This window comes from Martes martes (genome assembly GCF_963455335.1).
Source record: "Martes martes genome assembly, chromosome: 11".
NCBI classification, from domain to species: domain Eukaryota; kingdom Metazoa; phylum Chordata; class Mammalia; order Carnivora; family Mustelidae; genus Martes; species Martes martes.
Genome location: NC_137899.1, coordinates 38,941,483 through 38,963,224, shown reverse-complemented (window position 1 = coordinate 38,963,224; position 21,742 = coordinate 38,941,483). Strand labels below are relative to the sequence as shown.

General features: G+C 35.1%; 1 protein-coding gene across 1 annotated transcript in view; it reads right to left on the bottom strand.

Annotated features, from left to right (window-relative positions):
• Nucleotides 1-1,858: 1,858 nt before the first annotated feature.
• The window catches only part of VPS50 (VPS50 subunit of EARP/GARPII complex), a 96,406-nt gene continuing 76,522 nt past the window's right edge, over nt 1,859-21,742 (bottom strand). Inside the window, exons 17-21 of the mRNA XM_080817965.1 lie at nt 20,157-20,247; nt 16,648-16,824; nt 13,667-13,785; nt 11,608-11,714; nt 1,859-1,980 (exon numbers count right to left, since the gene is read on the bottom strand). The gene's annotated coding sequence lies outside the window, so the exon portion shown is untranslated. The remainder of the gene's footprint in view (nt 1,981-11,607; nt 11,715-13,666; nt 13,786-16,647; nt 16,825-20,156; nt 20,248-21,742) is intronic.

Here is a 21,742-nt window from a genome sequence, read left to right as displayed (position 1 = left end):
ACCTAAATATACTTTGCTAACTTTCTCAGGTCCTAGTGAACTCCACTGTACACAAATCTGTGCCAGTATATAATCAGCTAGAAAGTCATGTCCAAAAGAATTAGTTCCCAAAAGCTTCCAAAAGACCCTATTTTAATACATCTTATCAACAATGTGGTCCATAAGTATAGTATCCAATATGACAATCACCAGCTACATATGGCCATTTATATCTAGAGATAAATTAGCTAAAATTAAATACAATTAAAAAGTCTGTCACACTAATCACATTGCAAGTGCTCAAAAGTCACATGTGGCCAGTGGCTACCCTAATAGCAGAAATTTAGAGCATTTCCGTGACTGCAAAACTTCTCTTGGACAGTGCTGGTATGGAGGCTCAGCTCAGGAGAGAGAGAAAGGCTCATCTAGAAGACTTAAAGATTCTGACAATTAGCTAAAATTCTAGAATGTCTTTCTTCTCTAGTATTTATTTATTGAGTTTCCAAATTCAGAGCAATGAATTAGTACCTATTTTATAGTAACCTAAATTCTGCAGCAACACTCTTACTCTGATTTTATTAGCATTCTTTCTAAGGAATATTATAGAGAATTAAGAACAGGAAGTTGAGATCCCATTATTAAAAGATCATATCTTTGGAGCACCTAGGTGGCTCAGTCGGTTAGACCTCTGACTCTTGGTTTTGGCTCGGGTCATAGGGTTGAGCCCTATGTTGGGCTCCAGGCTTCAGCACAGAGTCTACTTGTTCCTGCCCCCCGCCCCCGTACTCACACACTTGTAAATAAATAAATAAATAAATAAATAAAATCTATTAAAAAAAATTTAAAAATCATGCCTTTGATATAGTTGTAATCACAGCAGGGATACAAACATTTATATAATAAATGTAATTACCATTAAAATTCACGTTTTAAAAAAGATACAAAATACATTATGTGAAAAATTAGCATTATGATATAGTCATAGGACCCAACAATATCCTTTTACACAGAAATCTATAAAATATCTAGGTGAGCCACATAATAATTACCAAATATCAGATAAGTTACCTGCCTAATATTGTGTTGTTCTCTTTAGGAGTAGAAAAGTTAAAATCAATAAGAGCTTCAGAAACAAAAAAGGTGGTACAGGAAGCAATTCTGTAGCAGACAGAAGGTTCAGTTCAAAGGTTTTCAATTATTTTAATAAATATTTGCCATAATCTTCTGAATGTGGTAGTGTCTGCTAAGGTTTATAAGCCAATATTTAAAATGTCTCATTTACTGTGCAGTAATTACACACTGGGCCAGATTTAAACAAACCAACCCACACATTTTTCATTGCCAAAATATGTTAAGATTAAAAAACAGATGCTGCACTTTTTCTGCCAAAACTCTGAATAACATAAAATATGTTTATATTAATATATAATATATAATATATATATAATATATATGTCATATATATATATGTGTGTGTGTTAAAAATATGTTAAGGTTAAAAACAGATGCTGCAAAAAAAAAAAAAAAAAAAAAAAAAAAAAAAAAACAGATGCTGCACTTTTTCTGCCAAAACTCTGAATAACATAAAATATGTTTATATTAATATACTATATATATATTATATTATATATATAATTAAACATAAAATATGTTTATATTAAAATATATAATATATATAATATATATCATATATAATTAATATATAAATAAGGTAATTAGGTAGACAAAAAGATGATAGCAATAATTTTGTTAGATTTCTGATGGATAATTTTCAAAGTAATATTATTTGTATATTTTATACAAAGAGAATGAAAACCTTTATATTTTAAAAATAAATAAATTTTATAAGAAACAGACTTTCCCTCCAAAGGTGACTTACTGAATCATTCCGACCAAAAAAGGTATATATTGCATACAAGTAATAATCAAATAGCTGAGACATGAAATGGATAACATCAAAGGCAATTGGCTTAAGAATATTCATCATCTGCATATATTTACCTGAAAAGAAAAAAAAATCAAATTTAGAAAAAAAATAAAATCTATTAGTCTATTATTATAAAGACAATTTAAAAAACTACTTTATCAATACATATATTTTTAATGAACTATTACATTCCTCAGTTCCTAGCCATGTTTCAAGTAGTCAGTAATCATTAGTGGCCAGTGGCTACTATACTGGACAGCACAGATACAGAACAGGTTTATCATCTTGGAAAGTACTGCAGGACAGCACTGATCTTTATACTACCTATAAAAATGTTTTTATATCATTATATTTTACTGTTTGTCAAATATTCATAGAATCTATGCTCCTCTACAAATGACACTGCCCAAACAAATAACACAGTTCCACATTCTTGGAGATTCCATTTAAAATAATTTTCTCAAAAATGTTTAGGTATAATAAAACAAAAGACAATGTACTTGAGATAAAGCATTTTTCCCATAAGCTTATATACACACAGCAAAAGTAAAAAAGCAAGAAAAAGGATACATGGAAGGCACTTCCTATTCCCCTGAATCCTAGCCCTGTGAAATCTTGTGTCAGAGGTCAAGGACATTTCTTTATCATTACAGCATTCAAGAGCTCAATACTCTCAAAGTGCCAAGAAAATGTCCTCCTCAGTCCCTCCTTTGCGAGATGCTAATATTACAATCTCTTTTCTCTAAACATATGATACAGTTAGGGAAAAGAAATTTAAAAACCAAAATTTCTGCATTTATAAATTTGTTAATGTATTTGAAGGATGCATGGGAGATGGGCTGAATCAAATAACAAATAATAACAAGTCCCTAATTGTGTTTCTCTTTTATGGGAAATAACAGGGAAAGGAGCACATCCATAAAAAAATGTTCTTCTGCAGAAGATGTTAAAACAGGCCATTTGCCTAATTTCCAAATGAGCAAATAATTCAGGTGCTTGCTCTACTTAATGTAACTGTTATAAATTTTAAATTGGTACTACTGAAGACACCATGACTCAAGAGAAACACATTAACTGCAGTAGAAAAAATGACAAATTTACTCTAATGGAAATGTCTACTAGCAAAACCATTTCTTTATTATTTAAGAACTGCATACAGCTGTCTTAATTTACATGAGCGATGATTCTAAATAATACTCAGATAGTCAGGAAGACACATATACACACCAAAAAGTAGAAACCATTCAACTCAGATTCTATTCTTACTCTTATTTACAAGTCTATTGTTTCAGAATCATCTTTTATTTCACACATTTTAAAAAAATCATTAATGAAAAATATTTGAAAATTATGCTCCTAGAACATTCTGGTTCACTAGCAGATATTTTATCAACCACAAACATACAGTTTTTATACTGTAACTATGTACATATAAAATAATGTGACACCGTGGGGAAAAAAAAAAGAAAAAAAAATACTATGTTACATTATTTTAACCTGTAAAAGAAAAAAAGAGACATAATAAGTAAAATGAGGTAGAATGCAAATATCTGGATTGATAAATATCCAGAACACAAGGCTTCTCTCCATTACTAATAATAAGTCATTGTTCATATAATTAATCTTAAGAAAGAATATATAAATGAATTATTAACAGATAAAAGCTATTTTAAATGTTGCATTCAAAAGAAAAAAACTAGATTAAAAACCCACACTACTCTAAAAAAATTTTTAAACATGTTTATATTCATTTATTCATTTAATATTCAACAAAGACTCTCTGGAGTCTTACTATGTCCTGGGCTTTTGTTAAGACACAAGGAGTTAGAGTCTCTGCTCTCACACCTTAAATGGTCGCACAAGGAAGGCAGCCATTGATAATCAGGCTACTGGCATATTAAAAGGTGTAAGAATAGGAATTCTGTCTTTCCAGCTCATGAGGGCACAGTAGGCCTTCGTAGGCTGAGGACGCTTATAGTCCTCCTCAGAATTACTTAATTAAAAGAATTTTACAGGGGATTAAGCCTGTATTTATGAAGAGAAAGGGATGAGGAAGTAAAGGTGAGCAGGCATGATCAGGAAATTAGAAATTTCAAAAAAATTCCTAAACCAGAGGTTGGCAAAACATTTTTTGTAAAGGAACAAACAGAGCACAGAGTTTATGCTTTGCATGCTGTGGCAACTACTGAGCTCTGCTGGTCTCCGTTGCAACCACTCAACTCTGCCTCTGTAGCACAAAACGCAGCCACAAACAACATACAAACAAATGAGCAGGGCTGTGTTCCAATAAAACTTTATTTTATAAAAACAGGTAGCCTAAGCGATTTGACCTGCATGCTGTGGTGTCCCAACCCCTGTCTGGATGACAGAGAAGAGATGGGAGCAGACTGATGGAAACATGCAAAGATGACCATGAAGGAGGTGAAAGCTATTCTTGTAGGATGGTTATTGCTTAGATTCAGTGGGTAGAGCAAGAGGATTCGAACAAGAAATGCAGCTGAAAAAGGATGGATACCTGAAGCCCACATATGGGACAAACTACCAGTCAGCATGCCCTCCTCTACCACTATCCCTCAACAACATCAGAGCACAGGTTGCCAGGCTGTTCCCACAGACAGAAACAAAAGTAAACAAAAATTTTTAGGATTTCTCTCTAAAAGAAGGAAACAGGGGCACCTGGGTGCCTTAGTCTATTAAGCCTCTCTGCCTTCAGCTCAGGATTCAGCTCAGGTCATGATCCCAGCCAGAGTAGAGACTGAGCCCCACACAGGGCTCCCCACTCATCAGGGAGTCTGCTTCTCCCTCTCCCTCTACCCTTTCCCCTGCTCCTTCTCTCTCTCTCTCTCAAATAAATAAAATCTTAAAAAAATATATGTATGTATTTACTTATATTTATATTTATATAAAAGAAGGAAACAAACCAAACAAAAAAATGGAGCAAACTTTAAAAAATAATAAATTACAAAGATGAAGGCTTCTAGGGTAGATGTTGGCACTGCAGATGAAAATCTATCTAATTCGAGAAATTTGAGGATCTGTCCCCCTAAGGTAAAGACTACTAGTAAATCCACCCAGCCCTGCCCTGCTCTTTACGAAGTCCCCTCTCAGGATTCCTACTGAGAAGAAAGGGGACAGGGAGAGGGAGAGCAAGAGCATAGCTCTCATTACTCAGCAGGGGACACCCAGGCAGCACCACAGCTGCCTTGGCCTTCTATTTTGGATATGAATAGGTCATCAAAAATCAGCAGGCCCAGGAGGAAAACTCAGAGAGTAAAAGTAAAAAGAAAAGCTGATCCCAGAGAAAACAACTAATTCAAGTTATACATATATAATAATTATGTAAAACAGTATAGCAGAAAAATATGGGAGGAAAAACAGAGAATTTGGAAGGGCTCATTTAAGATTTTAAAAGTGATTTTTAAAATTAAAAATGAAAGAAAATAATTGAAAAAAGGACGTCTTTAGAAAGTACAGCAAAAAGACAAAACTATGGAAAACATTACAGAAAATATGGGAGACAGGAAGGGGCCAATCTAAGGGACTAAACATATGACCAATAGGAAATCAAAGAAAAAAAGAGGGTAGAGAAAATGGGGAGGTGGAAATCATCAAATAAATAGTAGCATTAGTCACAACTGAGGAGCACAAGAGCCTTCAGACTGAAAGGGTGACGAACCACCCAACACACTTAATGAAAAATAACTCACACCTAGACAGATCACTAGAGAATTCTGAAACATCAAGGGAATAAATACCAAAAGCTTTCAGAGAAAGAGAAAAAAGAAATTCATCTACAGTAAAATGAACAGAACACTAGAGGTTTCAACTTTCTAAGGAAAAATAATTTTTAATCTACAATTCTATACATAGCTCGATTGTCATTCAGGGAAAGGGCAGAATACAGACATATTCAGACCGACAAGAATTCAAAACATTTACCTCTCATCACCCTTTTTTGAGAAATTACAACTAGAAGAAAGGTAAACAGAAACAGACCAAGAAACTGCCTGCACGCTGGTGGCAGGGGGGACCTGGGGTGGGAGAATGCTGCTTTTCATCACGACCTCTTCTTTACTATTCACTGTGTTACCGTGAGAATATTACCTTAATAAAAAAAAAAAATACAGCATGGCTCTGAAGTTAGCCTGCCTGGTTTAGAAAACGTGGCCAGTGGATTAAGATGTGGTTCATTCAGCTACACTTCACCTTCCCTTTCTTCCCTTCTAGAGTTCCCTAGAGAGGAGAGGTGAGGAGTGGACACAGTGTGCTTTGAGGATAGGGAGGAATACCCAGATTGATGCCAGACTGGCCAACACTCCAGGAGGGAGGGCCTCAGGCCCCTTGTGAAGAGGGCTCTCAGCTTCATGGAAGAAGGAATTCAGAAGCAAGCCTTTCAGAGGAAGGGACAAAGATTAAGCATAGAAGTAAGAAAGCAACTCCTTCATAGACAAGGTAGCAGTCTCTCCTACCAGGTGAGGAAGAGGACCCCCACTTTGCCTCTAAGGAAGGGTTTAATAAGTTTTATTTAAGTTAGCTAATGGTACAGGGCGGGGTTTACTTTAACTGGGCTCATCATTCACATGGGGCAGTTAGTTTTTCCATTATCTTAAGGTTATGGAATTACCCACAGGGAGCAATTTTAAGCATGTCCAGGCTGTGTGGCTCTTATTGCCAGAGGGAGTGTGTCTTGTGGTTTCCCATGAGTCTGATCTTATGATTCTTCATGACCTACTGACTTTTACGTTCACCAAAATGGCTTTACTTTGGTGAATTTGTCTTCCAAGCCTCCCTTCCCTCCAGCCTCAAGATAACTGAGAAAAGCACCTCTTCCCAAATGATCGCTAGTGAGAAGTTCTTATTCTTGCTTCCAACCTATACTGTAACCTCTCTGAACTTTGTTCGAGTATAAGAATTAACTTTCCTGATTTCCTCTCCTGGTTGTGAAGCATGAAAAGAACTTACTGGCTCTAGGATCAGACGATCTGGGTTCTACCAGTTAGAAGCTGGCGTGACATTAAGCCAGTTATTTATCTCTGGACTTTAATGATTTGGTGTATAAAAAGGGTACTGTGAATAATTCATAAGAAAATGCACATAAAGTGTTTACAAAGCCTCTAACAAGGGAGCAAGAAATCTTAGCTACTGCTGATATTTTTAAGTAATTATAATTACGATGAAGGCAATGAGGGAGAAGTATAGAGTGCTACGTACGTAAAAGAAACCTAACTTGTTGAGGAAAAGCTTCACAAGGGAAGCACTGTTTAAATTATTATCCTAAAATCTGGACTGTGAGTCCAATACACTCATGGGGAGAAGCCACAGAGGGAAAGCAACCAACGAACAGCACAGAGGAGAACCACAACCTAGGGGAACAGTGGGCCTGTCTTACCCAGCTCATTAGCAGGGGGCACAGAGAGCCGCGATCACCACCTGAAAGGTGGCCCGGGGGAACTCAATTAGTGAGCCCCCATAGCTCTGCAGAGGAGTAAATATAAGGGTACAGAAAAGGCACTGTAAGTGCGTGTTCCTCCACCGTGGATCAGGACAAGAGAGGAGGAAAAGATGTTTCTCCAATAGTCAGGATGTTAAAAACTAAGGTGTGTCAGTCCAATATATTGGGCACCTATGAAAGTGAACAGTGCTTGGTTAGATGCTCTATATGCTGCAAAGGTGACTCCAGCTCCAGATGTTTTCATCTGTAGGAGCTGAGAATCTGACGGGGAAGAGCAAGAACAGAATCCAAGCTGGAAGGATGTTCATTATTCTTATCACAGTACACTAAGCGGAGACATCATTATTGGACATAAAGAGCACATAAAAGTTAACTGGACATGCTATAAATGAGGCATAAAGGAAAGGAAGGAAAAGTCAGTTCAGCTCAAACAATTTATTTTTATTTATTTATTTTTCAGTTCAAACAATTTAGAAAAATGCACTGAACAATGAAGTGAGGACCAGAGTAAAAAATCAATATGTCTGTTACCTAAGCCCTTAGCTTTTATTCCATTCTTTGAGTGTTTTTATTCTATCATTTTACTCTGTTATTCTATCACTGTTTTCTGTTATTTATTTTTATTATTGTTTGTATATTCTATGTTAGCCCCTCACACATCTCTAATATCATTTTCTTGTACATTGTACTGAAGGATGATACTTCTTGGAACATTCTCTCAAAATACCATATTGTATATACAGCTACCAGCTCAGAAAGGGTTTAAAATATTACCTATAAAAATATAAATATAAAATATAAAAATATATAATACATATAATATAATATAATATAAAAATATTACCTATAAATGACAAATAAAATGTAAGTATTTTTAGAGAAACAGATACATAGGAATGTAATCTAAATTAAACAATGGTAATTTTCTTAAACATTGCATATGAAAATACCAAGTTTCTTAAAAGATGACTTTATTCTGGTTTTATGTTAAATCTGGATGCATGATGTGCTGGTGTGTTATTTTTTTTCAGCTGCTAAAGTAGTAATTTTGTCCTATGGTGTGTAGTTTTTACAAGCATGGATTCTGGCAATCTATCTTCTGCCCCTCTCAGACCTATCATATCTACTCATGTGCGGGCTGCCTCCAGGAGAGAGAACCTTGAATAGCAAGGCTATTTCAGTGATGAGACACATTCCTTAAAATTTTTCTGCCTTCTGTCCGCAGGAAACTGTCAGGCTGACAGAATTTTCTCTTTACACAAGCAAGCATTCTGATTAGTTCTCTGCACTTGTGAAGGGCTCCCTGGGCTTTCTAACAGATTTAGGTACCACCTGGGGCTGGGAAGCCCCATTAACACTTTTTTGTTTAATCTCTCCTAATTACCTGCCAAATAAATACTACTTGAAAAGGACATTTTAAATATGCCTTTAATGTTCTAAAATGTGCCTCCCAACTACTGAATAATTAGTTCCTTCATCTTCCCAGGCACCCAAAATTAATCAATCTTATTTACACAACTGTACTTCTGGCTTTGTAAGAAGAGACATTACCTTTGCCAGTTTATTATCTTCAAGCACCTCTATGCAATAACAGGGGATAGAATAGCATTAACTGGTTGGAGACCCCTTAGTGAGTGGTTCTCTTAAAGTTCTATTTTATGAATATGTACAAACTGAAGATAAAGACCTCCCAGGGAGAGAAAGTGGTAGGCATAAAAGTCTATTGGAGGGAATAATGGAAGCACCTAATCCCATCTTTAAATGGGAAGAACTGAGAGTTAAAAGCATACTAGGCATTGTTACCTAATTGCAATTCCAGTAAAAGATCTGGTGGTGGCAAAGGTTGAAATTACAATGGTTAGATTCTCTTCACTGAGTAAGGTTTTATTCAGGACTGTTCTACTTTATAGGGTTGACATACCAAAGGCGCATAATACAAGTTTTCTCAGTTGCTTAAATCCACTATTAGAAAACAATGTCCACAATGTCTATGAGTAATTCTTAGGTAGAATTTGCGTTACTGACTTCTGAATTTAGCACCAAGAGCACATTTCTATTGTTATTCGATCCCCTTCTTGCATAACGAGAAGAGCAGAATGCACTGTTTCTTCATTTCCTTATGTCTACCAAGAAGTGAAGATTTGCATTTGTTCTCTCCATTTAACTGAATGAAACATTATTTCCCCTCCTCAATTTTGTTTTAGTCTTATATTTGATTTGATTCTACTAAATATATGTCTTTTAGAGTAAAAGTAACATGACGACCTCTAGCTCTTTTTGAACTAGGTGAGGTAAAAAATATAAACTACCACTTCCATGGGGTTGACTATACGATTTTCCCCAATTATCTCTACCCACTCCCCTTCCCTGTAGGAATCCAATGCCCTTATCCAATGCCCTGAACTTGTAGTGCCCTCCCTGGGGCAGAAGTGTATTTCTCTCCCCAACAGTCAAGTTTGAGTTGCCAGAGAAAGTCGGGGTGCCACATCAGAGTGGAAGCCTTAAGAGTCATAACATGGTTTGGCTCTTGCTCTTTTCCCCATGTCCCAAACTGGTACTATTTTTTCAGCCTGCATCTCAGAATGACACATGGAACAGAACTAAGGTGATTAGGAGCCAATATGCATCATGTCAACTTTCATGGCGTTAGGGTGGTTTGTTACCACAACATAACCAGGCAAAAGATGAATTCATTAAGCTACATCTCAAGTAGCGTGTTCAGAAACCAAAAACTACAGTGAGTCCAAAAGGCTGAGGAAGATGACCAGGATTTTGGAATATTTATCAGTGAGAACCACGTAAGGAAAATGAGCACAATAACCCTGAAGAATGAACTGGGGGAGCATAAGGGAAGAAGGACAATGTAACTACCACCCATACCTGAAGAGTCACCACAGGGAAGAACAGGAGAACAAAGTACAGATTTACTCTTTTTGCTTTTAAAGGTATAACTGAGACCAACAGAATTTACAGAGAAAAAGAAATTCTGATTTATCATAAGGAGGAGATTCCTACCAACTAAATCAGTTTAATAGCAGAATGAGTAGTCTTGCAAAATAATTTGTATCCAAAGACTGTGAGACATGAAACAAAGGCTAGTTGGCCACCACAACTTAGGGGCATTAGATAAATCCTAGTTTTATAGGAATTTACACCAGATGAGCTCTCAGAGCCCTTCAAGTTTTGGTTCTATAAATTCCATACAGTAACTCATGATGCTATGTTCAGTTAGCTCCCTTGGATAAAGAAGAAAAGCTAATTTCCCTGGCAATGATCAGTGGAAAAACACTTTTCAGAATCTGTCATTTTTCTGTGTGTCACGAAAATATATCCTTTTTCTTTTCCTTCCAACTCATTACTTCTTTTCCACTATTTTTCCTAAAGGAAGTGGGACTTCTAAGAAACATTCTGTCTACTTTATCCTATTCATTAATGAAATTTAGAAATTATCTTCAAGAACACAGACCATTTTATCAGAGCCAAGAGTAATCAAACTAGGCAGCAGGACATTATCATCTCCATATACACAGAATACAGATATATTTTTTTAATAGATCACATTAAAATTCCTGACTGGTATAGATGACTTAATTAATTTGAGAAGATATCTCTATAACTTATTTGTCAAATGTACAGACTTACTTGTGAGATATAAAGGTTAAGATGGCATATAAAATGCAGAAATACTGACATTAAAAATTCCACATCATCTTCAAACCTAAATATTTTAAATGGCATTTCTTCATGTTACTTGCCTTCTACAAAATCATCAATAAAGGTCTTATCTGTAATAAAAACAACTCTTCCTATGGCGTGAGCATTTAGCTTATAGAACTCTTGTGTCTGAAAATGCCAGAGGATCACTATTCACTCTGCCTATCTGACAGGAAGATTGTGAAGATCAATGAAACAATTAAGCACAAAATATTGTGTAAATGTAAAATGGGCACTATCGTCATCCTACATATACCTCCAACTCACATAGAGAATTTTTCATTACCTTTCAATTAATTGGGATATTTTAGAAAAAGTAGAAAACATAAATACTCAGCAGTTAACTGAAAAAGAAAAACTAACATTAATGCTAGTATTAGACTATTTGAACAAGTAGGATGAGAAAGTACTGACATAGGACAATCTTAAAACCTTCCTTGTGGAGGGCACTGGAGTGTACAGTGAAAACCCCAATAAGTAACAAAAGTAGACTAATTCAACTAATAATGTTTTTTTTAAAAAGGTGGCTACTTACCAACAAGTCTTATTACATTCAATGTTGTATTTGTTAAGATGGGTGCATTCACTTTATTTAGACTATAATCTGACTTCTTCCTGCTTTTTAGAGTTTCTCTAGAAACGCTTAATATGGAAAAACAAAACAGAGTTGCAGTTAGGGTTGTCAACTAGTAAATCAGTAAGTTATTCCAATTAGGATCTATCCTTCATTCATGAATTAGTTACTGAAACTGTTACCATGTGTCAGGTGGGGATATAGAGAGGATCCTCCTGTCCTTAGAGAGCTTCCAGTCCAGAGTAGAAGAGAGATTTATAAGCAAAGAAATAAAGTACTATAATGTATTTCTTTGATTCTAAGACAGTCATTATCAACCATTAAAAGAAGCTGTGTCACTTAAGAAAAAAAAAAAAACAAAAAACAGAGGTTCCAGGGAAATTTTATATCTAATGTACCAAGTACTCTGATTTCAGACTTATAAATACGAAGAAACACTCTCCTTAGAATCTAAATCTAATATCTAAAGTATAGGGGAACATGACAGAGTCTGGGGTTGGGGAGGACACCAGGTTCAAGGGAAAAATTGAAGATATATGGTTAAGTACACAAAAAAGGGGGGATAATATAAAATAAGGTCAGAAGTAGGAGAAGTGAGTGTCCTCAGAGAAGCACAAAGAGTTCACATGGAGAATGAGTGGACCGAGGGAAAAGTGACATGAAAAAAGGTAAGGAAGGGCCAGACCACTGAAGGCAATCAAACCTAAAGAGTATGAATCTAACCCTGAAAGCAAATTTAATCAGGAAAATGACATGAACAAATTTGTATATTAAAACAAACAAACAAACAAACAAAAACCCCTAAATTTGCATCTGAGAGGGATGAGGAGGGGGCAAAACTAGAGACAGAAAAACAAAGTCAAGGGGCAGAGCCAATAATCTGACACAGAGATGATTTTCGCATGAACCTGGATGGTAGCAGTGAAATAGAAGAAATTTTGAAAATTCAAGAGACACTTTGAAGTTGGAGTTGATACTAATTGACTGAACGAAGCTCTTGGTTTATATTATTCATAGTTCTTAGTGAGTGGTAAGTTAGGACAGTTTAGGAGGGTAACTGTCTGCATAACCTTACCAAAAATGCAAATATATACATATATACCAGCAGATACTATCTTACATGTTCATTTCAGTCAGAGGTTTTCTTCCAGCCAGAATAGACCCACAACATCCAATGAAGAAGTCCAACAAAACAGTTCTATTCTGTTCGTAATGGACCATAGATGGATTTAAATACCACACATACATGAAAACCAATGGAAACAATTATTTCCAATTCAAATATCTACAATCACATGAGTTGCTCATTTTCTGAGGAGAGAGATTATATCAATCAGGGTTTTGAATTTACTAGGTACTTACTAGGTACTTTGGGGATAAAAAGTAGGGCAAAATATACTTAAATCTATCATTAAAAATTAAGTGTATTTGTGGTCACTAAATGTCTGATACTTAGTCATGAAATTAACTCACTTACATTTAAGAATCAGGTCCATTTAAAGGGGAGAAAGCGACAAAAAATTCTTACGTAATTATGATAGTTTTTGAAGAGGACAGTTTATGACAGAAACAGAACAACAAAGATGAAGGAACCTTAACAGAAGGCCCAAAGAGTGATTGTAATTGACCTTGGAAAGATGAGTGGAGACTTTCTGTATTTACTAGACTGAGGTAGGAGGAATTCCCCCTGCAAAACAAATAACTACTCTCCTCCTTGAGGTTTTCTAACCTATGTGAAGCTGAAACTGCCTCCAAAGGTAGTATGATTGCATAAACTAGAAGTTTGTTTTTCTGCAAAAACCACTGCTCTCTAAATTAGGAGCTCTTTGATTACGCCCAATATCAAAAAACTACATTTCCAACCTTTCAGCAATCATTTTAAAACATACACACTTTTGTCACATGACATCAAAAGTTAAAGAAATGTTTAACTTTTGGTTTTTTCCAAACCTTTAAAGGAAATCTTTATTTAAATGCATAGCATAAAATATGAAATACCATACAATCTAAGAACATTTACCTTTTCACAGGTGCATCACCTGTTTGCTCATCCACATAATCTCGTTTCAGTTCCTCAGGAACATCACTGTCACTGTCATACTCCTGATAAGCACTTTTTTCTTGTTCATCAGATTCATACTGAAGAAAACACAGTATATTCAACAATGAGTATGAACAGCCAACTTTTCTTGGAGTCTTTCAACACAATAAGAGTATCCAATTTTTAAGAAGTAATTTAGGGAAGAAAGTTCTTAATAACTCATCTCTAATTTTGCTATCAAGAATATTAACTTTCCATTTGCTTCTTCTCCATCCAAGGAAAAAAAGAAAATACAAACATTTTATGACTACAAAGACTTCTCCCACAAAAATCAAATCTCCATAAAAAGAAGACAAACACAAATATCATGTTATGCCTTTACGAGAGGAAAAGGCCGTACATTTGGCCCAAAAAACCCCCCAACAACAACCAAAAACACCCTCTTCTCTTCCCCCAAGTGGTTTCAATATACTTATTTCCATTTTGCTAATTCACCATAAAGAGGTTGAGTATATAATTCTGGCACTGTGGAAATGTTAATTCAGTGTAATAAACTCTTATAACACACATGCTAATGTCCTAATTCATTATGATGAGATTTAATTCCAAGGGAGCCTTAGAAAATTACACTGAGCACCGAGGGACTACTGAGAGCAAGGATGAAAATAGCTGATTTCCTCTTGAGAGGAAGGGTGACTTCCTAACACTGTCACCATCTTTATGGCAACATGGCCCTGTGCCAGCATGGGGGGACAATGGCGTCCATGCACAGGATAGAAAGCAGCAGCAGCAGCATTATCACTAAATATTATAAATTAATATGATTAAATCATGGCTAACATTTCTTGAATGTTAAGTGCTAAGTGCTTTCATAAATTTTCTCACTGAATCTTCAGAGCAATTCTATAACAAAGTTTTATTCCCACATGCCAGTTGAAGAGATGAATATGAAGACAACATGAAAGGAAGTCGGTTCCCCTAATTCAAAAACCATTTTTTGAGAGCTTAAAGCAGTGTGACAGGTCATAGTAAGATGTGGACCCTGACTTTCAAGGACTTATGTGGTACCTGGAAAGATTAGATCACACATTAATAACTGGAAACAAGCACTCCAGGCATTCTCATCCACTTGTACACACTGTGATCCTAATAACATTCAGAAAGGGGATCCACAGACAGCAGGCTCCCCTGGGTATAACAATAAGCTTCGTAATTCCACAGTACAAGAGAGCCTTATTTTTGAGGATTCCGTATTTTTGCAAATTTCCGAACCTGCTAAATTTTATTTGTAACCCCAACACTAATACTTCATGACACTTTCACAGTCAGTCATGGATACGTACAGAGTATGCAGAAACTTTTGAGTTATCCAACATGCACGTTCCTAGCTGAGTGCAAACAAGGTGACGCTCTACCTTCTTGTTTCAGCTTACTTAAACAAATGTCCTTTTCATAGTCTAGTGCCACATTTTTTTTAAAAAATTTGTGCTTTTTTGCTGGTGATTTCCCTGTTTAGAAAGGCCCCTAAATGTAGGACTAAAGTTTTGCCTAGTGTTCCTAAGTGCAAGACTGTAATATGTTTTATGGCAAAAATACATGTGTTAGATAAGCTTCATTTGGGCGGGAATTCTAGTGCTGTTGGCTGTGAGTTCAATGTCCAATACTGTATATCAATTTAGATGTCTTCAAGCAAAAACCCAAATAACCAAATAAAACAAGGTTATACACTGACTAGTTGATGAAAATGTGAACAAAGGTTCACAGGAACTTAATCCTGTATTTCACTCAGGAACAATGGTTCTGTATTTGTTAATTCAGTGTTCAGAAGGACTTTACAGAACACAACTGCCAAGAATAATAAGAATCAAATGCTATGTGATATTTAAATTAGCAAATTACCACTATAGATGGATATATTATTTCAAAAATATTGAAGAGACTTTTAATTTCTCCCAGTTTAGTGTACTTTAGAGAGGAAAAGGATCAATAAGAATCACTAAATTGTAATTGTAAATATGGCTTACTATGAAATAATTTCTACTTCATGATAAAACATAATAACAATACACCTTTATGGCAATATTTTTTTAAATTATATCTTCACCAAACAAAAAAGAAAATGCCAAAACTGAAATACATATACAAATTCAACATATTTTCATCAACTCTGAACAGTTTTCACTTCAGCTTCATCAAATCTAAAATAAAAATCATACAGGGTCCTCTGGAAATGATGACGATCAGAAGGACCCATCCAAATTAAATACTGTAAAAACACAGATAACTGTGAACTAAACATTCACTCATTGTAAATAAAGGAAAACTGAGGGTCACAGACGTAAAATAAGTTGCCAAGGGCCACACACTTAATAAATAATAAAGGTGATATTCATTCAACTCCTTCAAATCCTTTCCATTAACTCACACAACCTGAGGTTTATATTATGTTTTTTGAGCTGCTCAAAGTGTTAAAACATTGTACTTCTAAATCCTAAAAACATCCCTGCTGGGTAAGCAGGTAAGACATTACTCTCTCTCAGATAAAGGGACTTGGAACAAAATGATTCGGATGCCCAAGCTGGGAACTAAATGCAGATGATCTATTCCCTCATCCATCTATTCAACGAATCACAGAAATAAGCAGTGAAGAAACTATACCCCTACCCAATTTAGCAATCTAGTAAGAACACACAGCAACCTAATAGGAGCACAAAGTAAACATAAAGCCCAAATGTATTTTTCAAAAGGACATTTTCAACAAAGCATGCTGTAAAGCCATTACTGTACAAGTGGTAACACAGGTATACAGGTATACAGGTATACCTATAAGCATATAGGTAGAAAGGTGGGTGCTAAATGGATAAATAAATCTAGCTAATTACCTTCCTCACTGGGTAGAACACTTTTCAATAAGAAAATCTCACTTACGTTCCACAATAGGTTTTAAGAACAGTACATACCCCATTAGAAGCCAGGACATCTTCTGTTTCTTCATCTTTGTGGTTGGCCTGAATTTCAAACGGATTTCCATCACTACAGTACTGCTCAAACAAGGTCACTGTTTTTGAGGATGTTGAGGCTGGCTGCTTACTAGGGGAAACTGATGGGGACCGTGACTGTTCCATGAATTTAAATTCCTAGACATTAAAAAAAGGAGCCAGATAACTTTTTAGCAACAACACTAAAATTCAGGTACACAAGATATTCCATCAATGTAAATGTAGTTAGTGAAAAAAATTAATCCTGATTCTTCAGGTTATTCACTTTTAAATCTTGGAAGCTGTGTGAAGGCACAAACTTGAAAATATGTGCTCAAAGGTGTTCCTAAAGACAACTCAGTTGCTGATCTCACTTTTAAAAGTGTTATTTGCATCAAGCTACTTTTGGCTTAGTTTACAGAACTGCACAGAAAATTTCTGAAAATAATTTATATTTGAATAATTCTAAAAATTTTAGCACAGCAGCAAAGACCCAGCAGAATATGGTTTTAAGCAATAAAAAGACCACAATAAAAATAAATCAATATTAATAATTAATTATATGTTTGTACCATTTAATTAATTATACATTTTACAGACATCAGAATCTTTCTTTGTTATGTTGATGTCCATAAGCTTTCATTTCTTTTTCTTCATACACCTGGAGGTAGACAACACAAACACACACACTGAGGTCAGATGATAGGTCTTCTAGACCTAAGATTTGCCATTAATCCATTAACTTCCTATATAATGTTGGGACTGTCACCTGGCTTCTGTGTGCCTCAATTTCTTCATCAATAAAATGAGAAAGTCAACCTCCAGTATGAGAACCACAATGCTAAAACTAAAGAGCTGTTCCCAGATGCGGAAACCAAAGTAGTCCAAAGGGATTCAGTGCCAAGTTCAAGACCATATTGCTTATTAGTGGAAGAGATGGAATAATCTCTAAATTTCCTCTGACAGACACCTGAGTGGCTCAGTCAGTTAAGTGTCTGCCTTCAGTTCAGGTCATGATCTCAGGGTCCTGGGATCGAGACCCGCATCGGGCTCCTTGCTCAGCAGGGAGCCTACTTCTCCCTCTGTCGCTCTACCTGCTTGTTCTCTCTCTCTCTGTCAAATAAATAAAATCTTCTAAAAAAAATAATAAAGTTCCTTTGAATTATAAAATTCTTGATGATTTTTTTGGGCGCCTGGGTGGCTCAGTGGGTTAAAGCCTCTGCCTTCAGCTCGGGACATGATCCCAGGATCCTGGGATTGAGTCCCACATCGGGCTCTCTGCTCAGTGGGGAGCCTGCTTCTCCGTCTCTCTCTGTCTGCCTCTCTGCCTACTTGTGATCTCTGTCTGTCAAATAAACAATAAAATCTTTAAAAAAAAAATTCTTGATTTTTTTTTACAAAAATTTGGTACACATTTTTCTTATATCTTTTAATCTTTTTTTTTTTAAGATTTTATTTATTTATTTGACAGAAAGATCACAAGTAGGCAGAGAGGCAGGCAGAGAGAGAGGAGGAAGCAGGCTCTCCACGGAGCAGAGAGCCCGATTCGGGGCTCAATCCCAGGACCCTGGGATCATGACCTGAGCCGAAGGCAGAGGCTTTAACCCACTGAGCCACCCAGGCGCCCCCTTTTAATCTTTTTAATATTAATCTCAAATTTTAAAAATCTTTCATATTCGAAGGTAATCTTAAAAATTACATAGATTAAATTTCAAGTGATGTGTTTATTTTCTTTTTAAAGTGCAGTTACACATTAAATCAGATCCATCATAATGCTCAAAAATGATGCCATTATTTTTGTAATTCTAAACAAGGGGTGACTATAAATTAATGATTTTTTAAAAACCAGATCTATAGGAACACGTGTCAAGAGAACACTACCTCTGTTGTGAATAATTTTCAAAGTAACTACTTTTTAAAATTGTTAGAACACTTAACATGAGATCTACCCTCTTTAAAAAAAAAAAAAAAAAAAGATTTTATTTTTAAGTAATCTCCACATCCAATGTAGGGCTGGAACCCACAACCCCGAGATCAAGAGTTGTATATTCCACTGACCGAGCCAGCCAGGTGCTCCAAGATCTAGTCTCTTAAAAAAATGTTAAGTGCGTAATACGGTATTATTAACTATAGGCAAAATCTTGTAAAATTCAAGGTAACTAAAGAGATAATGCTCACTGGGATGTAAATATTTCAAATGTATCTTGTAAAAAATGGTAATTACACCAAGTATACATGCTCATACACACAGACATAATTTGATGATTAAATAAAAATTCAAATAAAATTATTTAAATAGGGATTCTAAAATCAATGTTAGAATTCTAAATAATGTTAAGGAATCACCTTATTTAAGAATTCTAAAATAATGTTGGGGTGCCCGTGTGGTGCAATTGGTTGAACATGTGACTCTTGGTTTCAGCTCAGGTCATGATGTCAGGGCTATGTGACTGAGTCCTGTGTCAGGCTCCAAGCTCAGAGTGGAGTCTGCTTCAGTTTCTCTCTCCTTCTCCCTCTGCCTCTCCACCCACCCCCCCGCCCCCATGCATGCTAGCTTTCTCTAAAAGAAAGAAAGAAAGAAATCTAAAACAATGTTACAATCATTGTTAATTTTGCTGTCTCTAAAGCATTTATTAATTGACCTGTTTCACTGTATTTAGTATTTCCACATTAGGAAAGGAATATGATAGAGCTGGGTAAGTAAGCTATTATACAATATAAGCACAAAGACTGTCCCTGTTAAAGACTTTTAATCATGTATTCTTTACATTTATCTAGAATAAGAAAATTACTTCTAGAAAGCCATTCCTTCCAGAGGCAAAATCTGAACATCTGAACATACTGGACCTTCTATACAGGGACCTAAGTTTATACATTGTATTTTGACATTTGGTATTTGTAGGACATCATCTATCACACAAGGAGTATTTATCTGCAATTTGTTTCAACCAAGGGAAAACAAATCATTTAATATTTTCACAGATTACATATCCTATGAGGACTCAAGGAAGTAGTTAACTAATAAAAATTAGTTAAGAGTATATTTTGTAAATGCCGCTTTTAATTCTGAAGCACTGTCTCACTACAGGCACATTTATGAGTTGCAACATAAATTAAAAACCTTTTAGTTCCTTTAAGAAATGACAAACAAACAAACAAGAAATCACAAGCATTCTGCGAACATAAGCTTTTTCATTAAAGACCATCAAAATACAACTGATTAATTTTCTGCAAAATTTAAATATAGTAGATCTCTTTCTGAAATCAAAAGAAAAAGATTAGGCAAAAGAGTTTTCCTCAAGTATATAAACTCAATTTGTAAAAAGAGACAGATTTTGACATCCATAAAAGGTGGCTATTACTCAATTTTAAGCAAGGAAAGGAAGGTGCTATTCTTTAATTAAATGATTTTATAAAAGATCTTTTAATATCTGGGTTTTTAAAGACAACTAAATAAAAGATAGACTCATTTGTTTTTCAGAGACACTCACATGAAGCTGCAAGATACTGAAATTTGACTTCACAGGACAAAGCTCCCAGGTCTCATTCTCTAGAAACATTCTCAGTTCATCAAGCCGTGTTCTTAAAAAAAGAAAACAAACACTCCAAAAAGTTAGAGGAAAAGTCCACTGCACACAAGAATTAAGAAAATAAAATATAATTATAGAATTATCATCACAATCATAATCAACTTTGAGAATCTATTCATACCAACACAGCAAACACATTTACTTGTTAATGTTTTATCATCTTTAAGAGAAAAAAACTCTCAAATATTTACTAAACTCACAATATCTCTACTATGTTACAAAAATAATGAATGTACAGGAAATGATATTTTTATTAAGGGACGAAACTAAAAGCTACTCTCCAACTCACACACTTAAAACATCCCTAGCTAATCATTTATCAATGCCAAAGAACAGAGAAATAATTTACAAAGTTTATGAGATCATTAATACTAATAAATGCTTTATGCTAAATAGCAAAGATCTTAATCATACTTAGTAAGCCACAAGATCAAGATAATTATCACTCTCCAAATATATTTAGCTCAGGGCCTATCTCTACACAGCACTTACAAATTAAATTACCAAGTACAGCACTTCCAGAGCCAGCACTGCACTAATCACTTACATCATACTGATCTTTTCTCTCTTTTTTAATGCTATTATGGTTTACGGTCTATCTTGAGTAATCAGTACATTGTATAGGCAGTTCCAGAAAGTCACTACTTCCTTCCAGTTGACCCAGGAAATAAATGGCCAGTGCCTGTCCTGCTTTTCCCATTCTTGTAACAGCTTCATTGTTACTACTAACCTGCTAAACACAAAATCTAGATTTTTAAAAAAATTCAGATTTCTAAAGTAAAGAGGTAATAAATCGGTAATTCTGTAAAAAAGCAAAAGCTGCTTCAAATATTAGAATTAACAGAAGGGAGCTTTAAGATAACTATTATAATTAAGTTAAATAAAATAGAGAAAAAAGATGTACAAAATGAAAGAAAGGAGAAGTTCAAAGAATTGCAATAATAAAAACAAAAACAGAATCAGACATTCTGTAACTGAAAAATACAATTACCTCAAATTAAAAATTGGTTAAGCAGAAGAGGCTCGATGAACTCAAAGATAGAGCAATAGAAACTATCCAAAGTGAAGCACAAATTGAAAACAAAAATGGAAGCAACAGAAAAGATAATAAAAGATAAATGAGACAGTCAAAACATCTAGTATGCACGCAACTGAACGGAGAACACAGAATGAACAGAAGCAGTTTTGAAGAGGTAATGGCTAAGTGTATCCCAAAAGTGATTATGCCCGAATCTCACATTATACACAAAAAATAACTAAAATGGACCACAGACCTAATGTAAGAACCAAAACCATAAACGTTTACAACTCTTACAATTCAACAACAAAGGACAAACAACCCAACTGAAAAATGGGCAAAGGCTTTAAATAAGCATTTTTGCAAAGATAGACAAATGACCAATAAGCATATAAGAAGATGCTGAATATCAATAGTCAAAAACATAATGAGACATCACTTCATACCCACTAGGACAGCTATCATCAGA